At 34.0% G+C, this 12,433-nt stretch overlaps 3 non-coding genes across 3 annotated transcripts; all 3 read left to right on the forward strand.

Moving 5' to 3' along the window:
• Positions 1 to 9,249: 9,249 nt before the first annotated feature.
• Positions 9,250 to 9,322, forward strand: Trnar-acg. Its single transcript has one exon. It is a non-coding gene; the product is annotated as a tRNA-Arg (tRNA).
• Positions 9,323 to 10,413: 1,091 nt separating this feature from the next.
• On the forward strand, positions 10,414 to 10,486 carry Trnar-acg. The gene has a single exon. It is a non-coding gene; the product is annotated as a tRNA-Arg (tRNA).
• Positions 10,487 to 11,238: 752 nt separating this feature from the next.
• Positions 11,239 to 11,311, forward strand: Trnar-acg. Its single transcript has one exon. It is a non-coding gene; the product is annotated as a tRNA-Arg (tRNA).
• The last annotated feature ends 1,122 nt before the right edge of the window (positions 11,312 to 12,433 follow it).

The following is a 12,433-nucleotide window of genomic DNA, read 5'->3' on the forward strand; positions in this document are numbered from 1 at the left end:
TAGCTTGAAAATCAAGCCAAGCTGTGTTTCAGAAATAAAAGCATCTGAATTTTTTACTCAATAACTTGAGAAATCTTAAACCAACCGAATTAAAACATTGTTGATAGTTAGCAATTTTATAGTTACCAGCTTATAGGACTTTTTTTCTTAAAATCATCTTAAGAATCTCTCATTTTCCTTTGTAACTACAATTCAGGAACAAATAGTAACCCAAGTGTAAATTTTGTAGTGTTTTATCACCTCTAATATTTCCGAGTTTGTATAGAATACGTAATTTCTGTGTGACAGTTTCAAGATCCAATTCGCTACCCAGATATTCAAATTGTATGGTTCCAATGATACTTTCGTCGACCGTGAAGAAGGAATGATTAACGGTCCATCGACCGTCTTTTGTTTGTGGCAAATCAGACATGACGGATTTATGATTTCACGTTTTTCTTTCGTCAGAATCGACAGAAGTTTTTTCTTTAGACTTTCTATGTTACGAGGTGTTGGAAGAATGGGTTATTTTCTGTGTTACGATTCGTGCAGACCACAAATTGCCTTTAACGACTGAAGATCCAATACTTGTATTAGGAGGAATCATAATCCATTATTCTTCAACCGCAAAAAGCATTTTATGTTGTACATCTCTCACAGAACTCATTCGATTGTTGGTTGAAAATCGATGTGATTTTATTTGAGAGTAATATACATGACTTTTGTCACAATGATTCTAGAAGTAGAGCACTGACGTAAAATCAGAAGCTTTTTGTATATTTCTTTGTCAAAAAGGGTTATACTTTTTCGCACCATTTACTATTGACCCAAACGACGCTGAAGTTCATGTAATCAGTCTTCTTTGAAGATATAAATCATCCTTAATTATTTGCATCCTTTATTATTTGCACTGAAAACTCAAGATTATGATAATATTATAGATGAAGTTATGCTCAAAAGTTATGCAGTATTATATAATGAACAGTTTAAACTTGAGCAGAACCATTTCCTATCTTTCAAACTGCAGAATGATTCTGCACATAAATAGAGAATGCAATCGCAGGATATACCGGGTGTAACAGGATCATGGTATACCCCCCGTATCTCCGTTAGTTTTAATGGTAATAGATTGAAATTTAGGATATCCCATAAACATAATGAGTGGCACTTTTTGATCGATAAATGATTTTTTTGCACTTCCGATTTTGCCGGAAGTGATACCAACTTTCGATTTTTAAATGGAACACCTTGTATATTATTACATTTCTTAAATCTGCATAATTTTCTGAATCCAATGATACTACATAAGTGACATTTATATAAATTGAATCAGTCAAAATCTCGAAAAGTCTACTTATGATGAAACTATAGAGTAATAAACATTGTCAGGGGGAAGAGGGTCACCTTTGGAATTTCAAATAGGAATCCCTGTTTTTTATTACAGATTCGTATTCTACAGCAAAAAATTCAATGGTTTTGTACGAAAAATTTTTCACGATTCGGCACAGATGGCTCTGTTATCGAATTTGAATTTCCCGTCTAATCCTACCGATTTGTGTTCTCCAAGACTTCCATGATTCTCAGATAATAATATACTTCAAGTTTCTGGATATTTTCCATGATTGCAGAGTGCATGAAACAGCGATATTACATTAAAAAAATTGTCAGCGTCACCCTTTTTTATGATGTAAGTTTCTTCTCAGTAAGAACGCGTTATTTCAAAACGAAACTTGTTGACTGGTTCTCATGTCAAACTCGTTAACTCAATTAAAATGCGTTTTATGAAAGTGGGGTCGGAATTAAAATGGAACATTTTAAAGCAATTAAATAATAATATAGAGGATAACTGTGTTAGCCTATTTACAAAATGGATTTCGACAATCTCTTCCAAATGACTTTTTGAATCAATTAGCACTTTTGTATCAGCTATCTATTTTGGCGTTGTATTTTGATTACATTCTAAAATAGGCTCATTAACTAATACCTTGTAATTGAATTCGATATCCGCCTAGTGTAAAATTATTTCCAAAATAATAAAAATATTGCCTGACGTGAGAGAAAGAACTACTCAATTTGAAAAAGGAAACTAAACAAGTTGAAAGAACGATAAAACAGAGAATATTATCAACAAAGGAAAAAGATAAGCACATGTTAATGAATTATCAACTTCCGTTCAATTTCCATTACATTAGTGTGAGATTTATTTCTGACATTTGTCCCAAGGGAATTGTAGCACACGTCAAAACAACTCTATCATGAGATAAGATGGGTGTCCCAAGACTAAAAATAGAGTCGAAAAGTACTGCCTGAAAATATCGGAAGAATAGGACAGATGTGGATTGGTGAAATATCTACAGAAAAATAGTAATTTTCGAGAAGAACCCTGCAAATTTCTGACGAAATTTTATAGGTTTTTAAATTTATGTTCAATTCGACATAAGACAACTTTTTCAAATTTTAACCTTTCATTTTCCAACAGAGAAAAAAAATATCTATTGATATATCGAAAAATACTTCTACTTTGACGGATGAACAAAGAATTGAAGAGTTGTTGTATTGAGCATCATGTCTGCATTGAAAACTGGATTAAGCAGCTGTGTTTCTATTGAAGAGATTTGAACGCCTTCTTCTTGGGATTAACTTCAGCTGATGGAAACCGGAAATACCTCAAGGAGCATATTAGACCTATTATGAAAGGATATAAACACGCTTTGAAAAGTATAAACACGTACCTTAACAATCTTGAAATTAGATTCCTGCCAATTCGTTCTAAGGTATCACTAAACAGAAAGGTTTCATTCATATCTCATATAATCCATATCGAGAGATCTTAAACAAACTAAAAAAAGCTGCAAAATGTACACTTTGGTTTATTATTTTCTTCGTGTATAGGCACAGCGGATCGACCGAATTTGACAACTTGAAAAAAATGTTGACACCCTATATCTCGAAAACAAGGCGTTTGCGGGCCCATATTTATAGGTCTTTTTTTTTCTCAGAATTATCCCAGAAATCTCTAATTTTGTGTCTCCAGTTTAGGAACACCCTTTAGAGAGCAGATTCTCAATAATCAAAAGTTGTCTAGCTGTGAAAGAGAATATAAACGTACTTGATTTTTGGAAAACCATTGCGTTTTTGTTAAGAGAATCGGTTGATTACGTACCAAAACAATCTGAAGTTTCAATTGCAAAACAAGTATCAAAATTCATCATTGAAGCTCCAGAGAAAAACAAAATGTCATAATCACATCTATATGCACATTATTGTGACATTTTTTATGGAATTTGTGAAGATGTGACACTGCAATGCAATTTGTTCAAATTTTTTGAGATTAGGCTGTCAAATTTAATGGCTGTCAGATAAGACGAAATTAGGGCTGTACAGGGTGGGCAAATTTCGATGTTTTAGCATTACAACTTTTAAGCCAGATGAGATAGACAAAATCTGATACCCCATTCTCGCTCTCTTTTTCTGAGAAACTAACAAGGGTAGTATTCATTTTTGGCCACCTTCTTTTGTTTTCGAGTTATAAGCGAAAATTGGAAAAATGGTGATATCGAAAAACATTTATATCTCCGCTAATACTGATGATAGAGCTCTGAAATTAAAACATTATACAGGCACTTTTTTACGTAGAATCCAGTGGCGTGCTCGTATTTTCAAAAGGGTTTCTAATTACGAAGCTATGACTCAAAGTTATGTTCTTTCAAATGGGAATAATAGATTTTTGTGCCATTTTCTGAAAGCTGAATTTTTCCTGATTTCAAAAATATATAACATCGTATGATTTGGATTAATATAAATAATAGACAATGGCCAAAAACCTCTTTTCACCTCAATATTTCTATGGTTTCAGCTTTCTATAACAAGAGCAGTGTCCTTCCGTCAATCTGATTATTTCTATGCTTTTCACTTATTTCTACAAAATTCGAATCTATATTTATTTTATACAAATAGTTAAAAATGAGTTGAAACTATGGTTTCAACTGTTGATGAGCACAGAAAAATTGAGCTTTACTTGAGAGTCTCAATATTTCTATGGAAATATTGAGACTCTTAAGTAAAAAAAGGTTTTTGACCATTTTCAATTATTTAATTTACTACGAATCATACGATGTTATATATTTTTGAAATCAGAAAAAATTCAGCTTTCAGAAAATGGCACAGAAATCTAGTGTTCCCATTTGAAAAAACATAACATTGAGTCATAGCTTCGTAATTAGAAACCCTTTTGAAAATACGAGCACGCCACTGGATTATACGTAAAAAAGTGCCTGTATAATGTTTTAATTTCAGAGCTCTATCATCAGTATTAGCGGAGATATAAATGTTTTTCGATATTGCCATTTTTCCAATTTTCGCTTATAACTCGAAAACAAAAGAAGGTGGCCAAAAATGAATACTACCCTTGTTAGTTTATCAGAAAAAGAGACCGAGAATGGGGTATCAGATTTTATCTATCTCATCTGGTATAAAAGTTGCAGTGCTAAAACATCGAAATTTGCCCACCCTGTACACGTTGAATCTTCTATGAGCATGGGATCTTGATCATATATTTATTAGTTTTTAGTGGAAAGAAGTGCAACGCGCTGTTGTCTAATTGAATTATTTCCGGATGAAAGGTATCTGTCGAGCTACTGATCTTTTTCAATTAAAACGATATCTGGGTGCAGATATGACATTCATCCCTTACAGTCCCTTCCAATTAACCTGGGATTACTGTCATTTAGGCCACGTGGCATCATGGGTGGTCGCGTGGCAGAACAAAGTCTGCTTAACTCCTTGTTTGAATCTATGATCATTATTTTGCAGGGACTTTTTCATCATACTAAGGCGATAAAATGAATAATCTCAAATCTAGAATTTTTGCTTTTCGCCTATTATTACATAAGCGTACAACTTTGATTCAGCCGTTTTTTTTCCGAAATTAGAGGCTTTATTGTGAAAAAAAAACTGGTTATACATTAATGTTTCAAAGTATTGTCCATCGCTGGCCACTACTTTCTTCCATATTTCGGGCAGCGTACGAATCCCGCGTTGAGAAAACTGGTCATCTTTTGAAGCGATCCATGAATCCGGAAGTGCTGGTGAGCCAGGACGTGTGGTATTGATCGAAACAAGTGATAGTCGTAGGGAGCAACGTCTGGATAATACATCTGGTGGGGTAGGGTAGGACTTCCCATATCAACGTTTCCAAGTATGTTTTGAACACTTTTGCAACATGTGGTCGACCATTGTCATGTTGTAAAATCACTTTATCATGTCTCTGGTTGTATTGCGACCGTTTGTCTTTCAAAGCTCGGCTCAAACGCATTAATTTCGTTCGATAATGATCGCCTCTGATTATTTTGTCGGTTTTAACAACTCATAATACACTACACTACGCCGAGAAGGTCCCACCAAATACGGAGCATGACTTTGGAACCGTGAATATTCGGTTTGACCGTCGACGTGGAAGCATGTGCGGGATATCCCCATGATTTCTGCGCTTTGGATTATCGTAATGAACCCCATTTTCGTCTCCAATTACAATGCGAAGCCGAAATCCCTTTCGTCTTTGCCTTGCAAGCAGCTGTTCAAAAGCAAACAAACGCAGTTCAACATCTCTCGGCTTCAACTCGTACGGCACTCAATTTCCTTGTTTCTGAATAATTTCCGTGACTTTCAGGTATTTTGGAATGACTTGTTGCGTCACTCCCAATGAGCCTGCCAATTATTGTTACGTTTGACATGAGTCTTGATCAAGTAATGCCTCCAATTCTGTATCTTCGAAAACCTTCTCTCTTCCAACGCCATGCATCTTCGACGTCAAAATCACCGTTCTTGAAGCGTTGAGAGCATTCAATAAGCCTCAGCCGCAGATTTCTTCATTTTAAAGTAGAAAATTAAAACCTCCGGCAAATGAGGGAAATTTGGCTCGTAAGCTGACATGTTTAATCGAGAATTACTTTATGCTGCGGACACAAATCGACTAATATTTCGATGGCGTTATGTTTACAAATACCTAAGCTTATTGCATGACATCTACGATTTATTTATTTCGACGACCACTTAGCGCTAGAGCCATGTATTGCAAAACGGCGGTAGCAAAGTTGTACACCTAATATTATTTGGATTTTCTATTTTCTATTACCTAATTTTTCAAATCTTGTTCGAATGAATAGTTTCGTCAACCTCACGATATGCGATCGATTCATTCAGTCATTGTTCTGATTATATCTGCATTAACTAGGGTTGAGGTTTAATAAATCAATTTTGGGTCACAGTGTGACTGAGCAGGTGTACTCTGATGCAAATTTTTTATGCGAGCATATCGAAATACTTTCAACTCGTTAAGCCTTTAGTCAAATGAGATTTAAATAAGCCATATCATGTATGGAGGGTGGGGAGAAGGAGTGACAGCCTAATTAATTTGCATAAGGTTTTACATTGCGGAATTTGTTTAATAATAGTATAAGCTTCTTGGCAAGCTACAAGATATGGAATGAATGTACAAAATACAGCAGATTATTTAATATTGTCGAATGGAACCAAAAATACATTGATAATAATAGGAATAACTCAGTCTGAGTGAATTTCATCGAATTTTGTTCAAAACAATTATAGAATTAAGAACCTTGTGTTTTTCAATCGAATTTTTACTCTTATATGAGATCATAAATCGATTGCTTTCTCGGCTAAATAATTTCAATTCTAATTTATGAAAACTTAAAATCTCGATAACGAATCACCCTGTAGATACCGTATTAAAAGCACAGGGTCCTGTGGCGCAACGGATAACGCGTCTGACTACTGATCACAACGAAAATTTCGAAACATATATTACCTCTCCGAAAGAATTGAAAGACCTCATCAAAAAATTACCGAACAATAAATCCTCAGGCCTGGACGGAGTCGATAATAGATTACTCAAAAACCTACCTAAAAAAGCTACCGTTCAACTAATGTATATTATCAATGCAATCCTTATGCTCTCATATTGGCCAAATTCTTGGAAAAAGAGTCTTGTAATACCTATACCAAAAAAAGGAAAGAATCATAGCCAACCCACAAGCTATAGACCAATCAGTCTATTGTCAACTATTAGCAAAGTAGCAGAAAAAATTGTCTTGAATCGACTTGATAAATCTTTAAAAAAATCAAATATGCGGAACCCTTATCAATTCGGTTTCAAGAAAAAACATAACACTGTACTTCAAATATCCAGAATCGTCACCGACATCATAACGAATTTCAACAAATCAAAAAACACAGTAATGCTGCTTCTAGACATAGAAAAAGCTTTTGATAAAGTCTGGCTCGAGGGTCTATTGTTCAAACTGATCAAACTTGAAACTCCCCCACCCTTAATCAAACTTTTACACTCCTACTTAAATAACAGATCATTTGTGGTTAAAGTTCAGAATACACTATCCCAATCAAAAAACGTCACAGCGGGTGTCCCACAAGGCTCAGTCCTTGGCCCCACACTTTTCAACATTTTCATTCATGATTTCCCAGAATACCCTAATACAAAAATTGCACTATTTGCGGATGACGCGGCTATTCACACACATTCCCACTACGCCCAAGCATCAAACTCACTTTTAAGAAACCACTTCTTACAAATTCAAAAATTTTATAAGAAATGGAAAATAACCTTGAATGTAAGCAAAACAGAACAAATCATATTCACCCGTAAATTCACCAATAACAAGATATTCACTCCAATAAGAATAGGAAATCATTTAATAACCCCCAAAAACTCAGTGAGATATCTTGGTGTTCAATTAGACAGTAGACTTAACTTCCACGAACACATCAAAAACTCAGTCTGCAAAGCCTATGTATCACTAAAATATTTATATCCTTTATTGAAAAGAAGAAGCAATCTAAATAATAAAAACAAAAAACTCCTATACACTGCTATGATGAGACCGATAATAACGTACGCCGCACCAGTTTTTTGCCACCTGAAGAATTCCCCCTTGAAGCCTCTACAGATATTTCAAAATAAGGTACTCAGATTAATTACCAATAGTAATAGATATACCAGAATCAAGGACTTACATAAAAAAACAGAACTTGAAACAATAACAAAATACATACATAGAATTTCTAACCATTTCTACGAAAAGCAATGCCAAGCCAGCGACATAACACAAAAAATTACACACTTAAGAATTAATAACATTGACTCCTCTTTCAAATATAAACTGCCATATCAAAATCTAGCGATCTTTGGTAGAGCTAACGTACAACCTTAATATGATAACCCCTTAAAACTGAATTTTCTAAAACAGGTTTTTTATCTTTATTTTCCTGTAAATCCACCTAACTGTATCTGTATGTATATATACCAATTTAACTATTTGAATCAACACTATGACTTTTCACCTATCTTCAACTATTGTAAGGTCAAATTCGACTGCTCCGTAATTTAACAACAGTGTAAGCATGTATGCAGGAACTGTGTATTGATAATAATTGCTAATTTGTAAAGGCGGATGTGCCTGTGAGATATTTTTGTATATAATTTTCGAAATAAATATTTTTTGTTTTTTTTGTTTTGCGTCTGACTACGGATCAGAAGATTCCAGGTTCGAATCCTGGCAGGATCGGTAACTTTTTACGTTGAGTTCATCTTCTCGACTTGCAAAAGTATGAGCTTTTGGGTTGAAAATACCACATGTTCCTCACGTTTCAAATCAAAAATTGTAATACGATCATTCACCATTATATTCATCTCAATTTTAGATCCATCCATCCGTATGGGGAAGATATAGTATGTAGACTTGAAAATATTTTCACTGTTTTCGAGAAGAGCATACATAGTAGTATTTAAATATCATGGAGTGTCATAAACTAACAACAAAATAGAAAGTTTCATAATAACTTACACACTTTCAGGATTAGATAAAGTCAAAATTTGATTGCTTTTTCGTCTGAAACATCTCGATTCTAACTTACGATAACTAAATTTCCTAATAATGAATCACCCTGTAGATGCTTCAATGAAAACACAGGGTCCTGTGGCGTAAAGGATATTTTCACCTTTTTCGAGAAAAGCCTGTGGAAACATGTTCAAATCTTCGTATTCAAATATCATGGAGTATCATAAACTAACAAGAAAATAAAAAGTTTCATAAAAACTAACACACTTTCAGGATCAGATGAAGGCAAAATTCGGTAAATTCGATTGCTTTTCCGACTAAAACATTTCGATACTAATAGGATAAACTTAATTTCTAAATAATGAATCACCCTGTATATGCTATAATTGAAACAAATGGTCCTGTGGCGCAACGGATAACGCGTCTGACTACGGATCAGAAGATTCCAGGTTCGAATCCTGGCAGGATCGGTAACTTTTTACGTTGAGTTGATCTTCTCGACTTGCAAATCAATTCAGTATGAGCTTTTTGATTGAAAATACTGCATGTTCCTTACGTTTCAAATCAAAAATTCTAGTACGATTATTTACCATTTGATTCGTCTTAATTTTAGATCCATCAATATATTATATCCAACATGCTTGATATATTCTGAGAATAATCTGCTGAGTGTAAGGAACCTTTATGTATGTTGTGCGCTAGTATATTTGTTAAAGATGGAAAAGAAAATAGTAGCTGAAGAGCATAATCATTCAACGAGACTTGCTTCAAATGAAAATATTGTTGTTCCGCTCATGACAAGTTCATTCTCCCAACGTTTCATCACGTATTTCGGCCCATTACTTTTCAATAAATTACCAAGTGCCCTAAAACAATTTAAGAGAAATAAGAAAACGTTCAGAGATGAAATCAATCTTTTTCTGCATAAAAATCCAAACTACTTCTCGGATGTTTTCGCATAGGTAACTGTAGGTAAATGACCATATACTGCTCTCGGCTTGCGCATGTCCCTGCCTTCAATTTTGATTTTGATGAGTTCAACCTCTTAAGTTAAATTGAACCCTGCTATTTTGGTATTTTTTTTTTCTCTTTTTCTTTAGAACTGCACTGTGCCTAAGCTCATGAGAGGGCACTTGCAAACAAGACATTGTCTTAGGCAACGCCCTCTCTTTATGCTATTTATAATGGATTGAAATGTATACTAATTTATTTTATTTCAAGTTTTGTAGAAAATTATGTAGAAACTGAATGAATAAAGTTTGATTGATTGATTGATTGATTGATCATATTATGGAGAAGATATAGTATGTAGGCTTGAAAATATTTTTACCTTTTTCGAGAAAAGCCTGTGGAAACATGTTCAAATCTTCGTATTCAAATATCATGGAGTATCATAAACTAACAAGAAAATAAAAAGTTTCATAAAAACTAACACACTTTCAGGATCAGATGAAGGCAAAATTCGATTGCTTTTCCGACTAAAACATTTCGATACTAACTTAGGATAAACTTTAATTTCTAAATAATGAATCACCCTGTACATGCTTTATTTAAAACACAGGGTCCTGTGGCGCAACGGATAACGCGTCTGACTACGGATCAGAAGATTCCAGGTTCGAATCCTGGCAGGATCGGTAACTTTTTACATAGATTTGATCTTCTCAACTTGAAGGTCAATTCAGTATGAGCTTCAGGGTTGAAAATACTGCATGTTCCTTACATTACAACTACAAGTCTCAAATTGTAATACGATCATTCACCATTTGATTCGACTCACTTTTAGATCCATCATATTATGAGAAGATATAGTATGTAGGCTTGAAAATATTTTATCGTTACAACCAATCATGCAGGGGATTTTTCCGACAGAAAAGGTTATTAACATTTTACGGCTTATACATACAGGAATGCTTTTTATTTATACATAGGAACAATGAATTATTTGAACAATACAAGAATCTGAAGGAAAGATATGAAACGAGAACCCAGAATTATAACTATCCCAAATATAGACTAACAACAAGCAGAATACAGATGTCTAATATTATACAATCATCTACCAAATGAAAAAAGAATATCACAAACTACAAAATATTTTAGAAGGGAATATTCTCGATATGGAACCCTCTACTGCCTTCAAGATTATTTAGGAAATAACTAGAAATTATACTAATTTTTTTTACACTAACTCATTTCATTTCATGAGCCGATTGAGACGATTCTGAAATAAAGAGTATTTATTATTCATTATTACACTTCCAGGTTTAATTGAAGTCAGAATTCGATAAATTCGATTGTTTTTCAACTAAAACATTTCGATTCTAACTTACGATAACTTAATTTCTCAATAATGTATCACCCTGTAGATACCGTATTAAAAGCACAGGGTCCTGTGGCGCAACGGATAACGCGTCTGACTACGGATCAGAAGATTCCAGGTTCGAATCCTGGCAGGATCGGTAACTTTTTATGAGAAGTTGATCTTCTGAACCAATTTATCTTAGTATGAGCTTTTGTGTTTAAAACACTACATGTTCCTTATATTTCAAACCAAAAATTGTAATACAATTATTCAACATTTGATTCGTCTTAATTTTAGATCCAGTATACATATTATGGAGAGTTATAGTTTGTAGACTTGAAAGAATATCATTACGGTTTTTAGAAGAGCGTTGGAAACTTGAGGCAACATATTCAAATCCTCGAATTTCAATATCATGGAAGATCATAAACTAAAAATAGAAGATGGAGAGTTTAGTAATAACTAACACACTTTAAGGATTAGGTAAAGTCAAAATTCGATCAAGTTAAAAACGAAGTTGGAATACTGAGGGCCGTTTGTACAGTTCAAACCGTTTGAGGTAATATTTTTCTATGCCGGCCGCTAAAATGTGAATTATAGTCTCGGATTATATTGAAAAAAAATAGGTCAAGTTTTTGGTTCCCATTTGGGATTCATGTAGCCCTATTCTGTGACTTCAAATCGAATAGAGATGTTATGGATCGAATATAAATGCACCTGAATCGTTTTGGATTGTTATTCTGTGGCTGTGACTCAATTAGAATTACTAAGGATATCAATTACGAATTACATTTGGCGATAGAAAAAGAATTGGATATAGAATACCAACGTTGGATGTGATAGAAGTGAAACATTCCGATTTCTCAGTTTACGATTCGATTCGTTCATTTCTATTCGAGTTATTCAATAGGGCTCATTGAGAAGAAGTTGTCCTCTATTTGAGGTTTTGTGGATTGAGGATCTACAAACATCACATTATCTTTAAAAACGAACTTTTTTATTCGAACTTGGCCCCTATATTTGTATCGAAAATATTAACGAATCGGGACTTGAGCCCGGCCAACGAGAAATGATATCTTGGTATTTGCAAATGGAATCAAAAACAGCTTGTTCGTTCATTGAGAAGAACCATTTTTGATTCCGCAGGTGGAGACAATAAAAATAATAATGATAGAGTCTTTATTTTCGGCAATTATAGGGGCGAAGTCGAGCCAAGGCTACACAACATTCACTCCCCGACAAAATACAATTAAAAAAAAACGAAATCATAAAAAAAACA

Source organism: Harmonia axyridis, chromosome 4 (genome assembly GCF_914767665.1).
Source record: "Harmonia axyridis chromosome 4, icHarAxyr1.1, whole genome shotgun sequence".
NCBI classification, from domain to species: domain Eukaryota; kingdom Metazoa; phylum Arthropoda; class Insecta; order Coleoptera; family Coccinellidae; genus Harmonia; species Harmonia axyridis.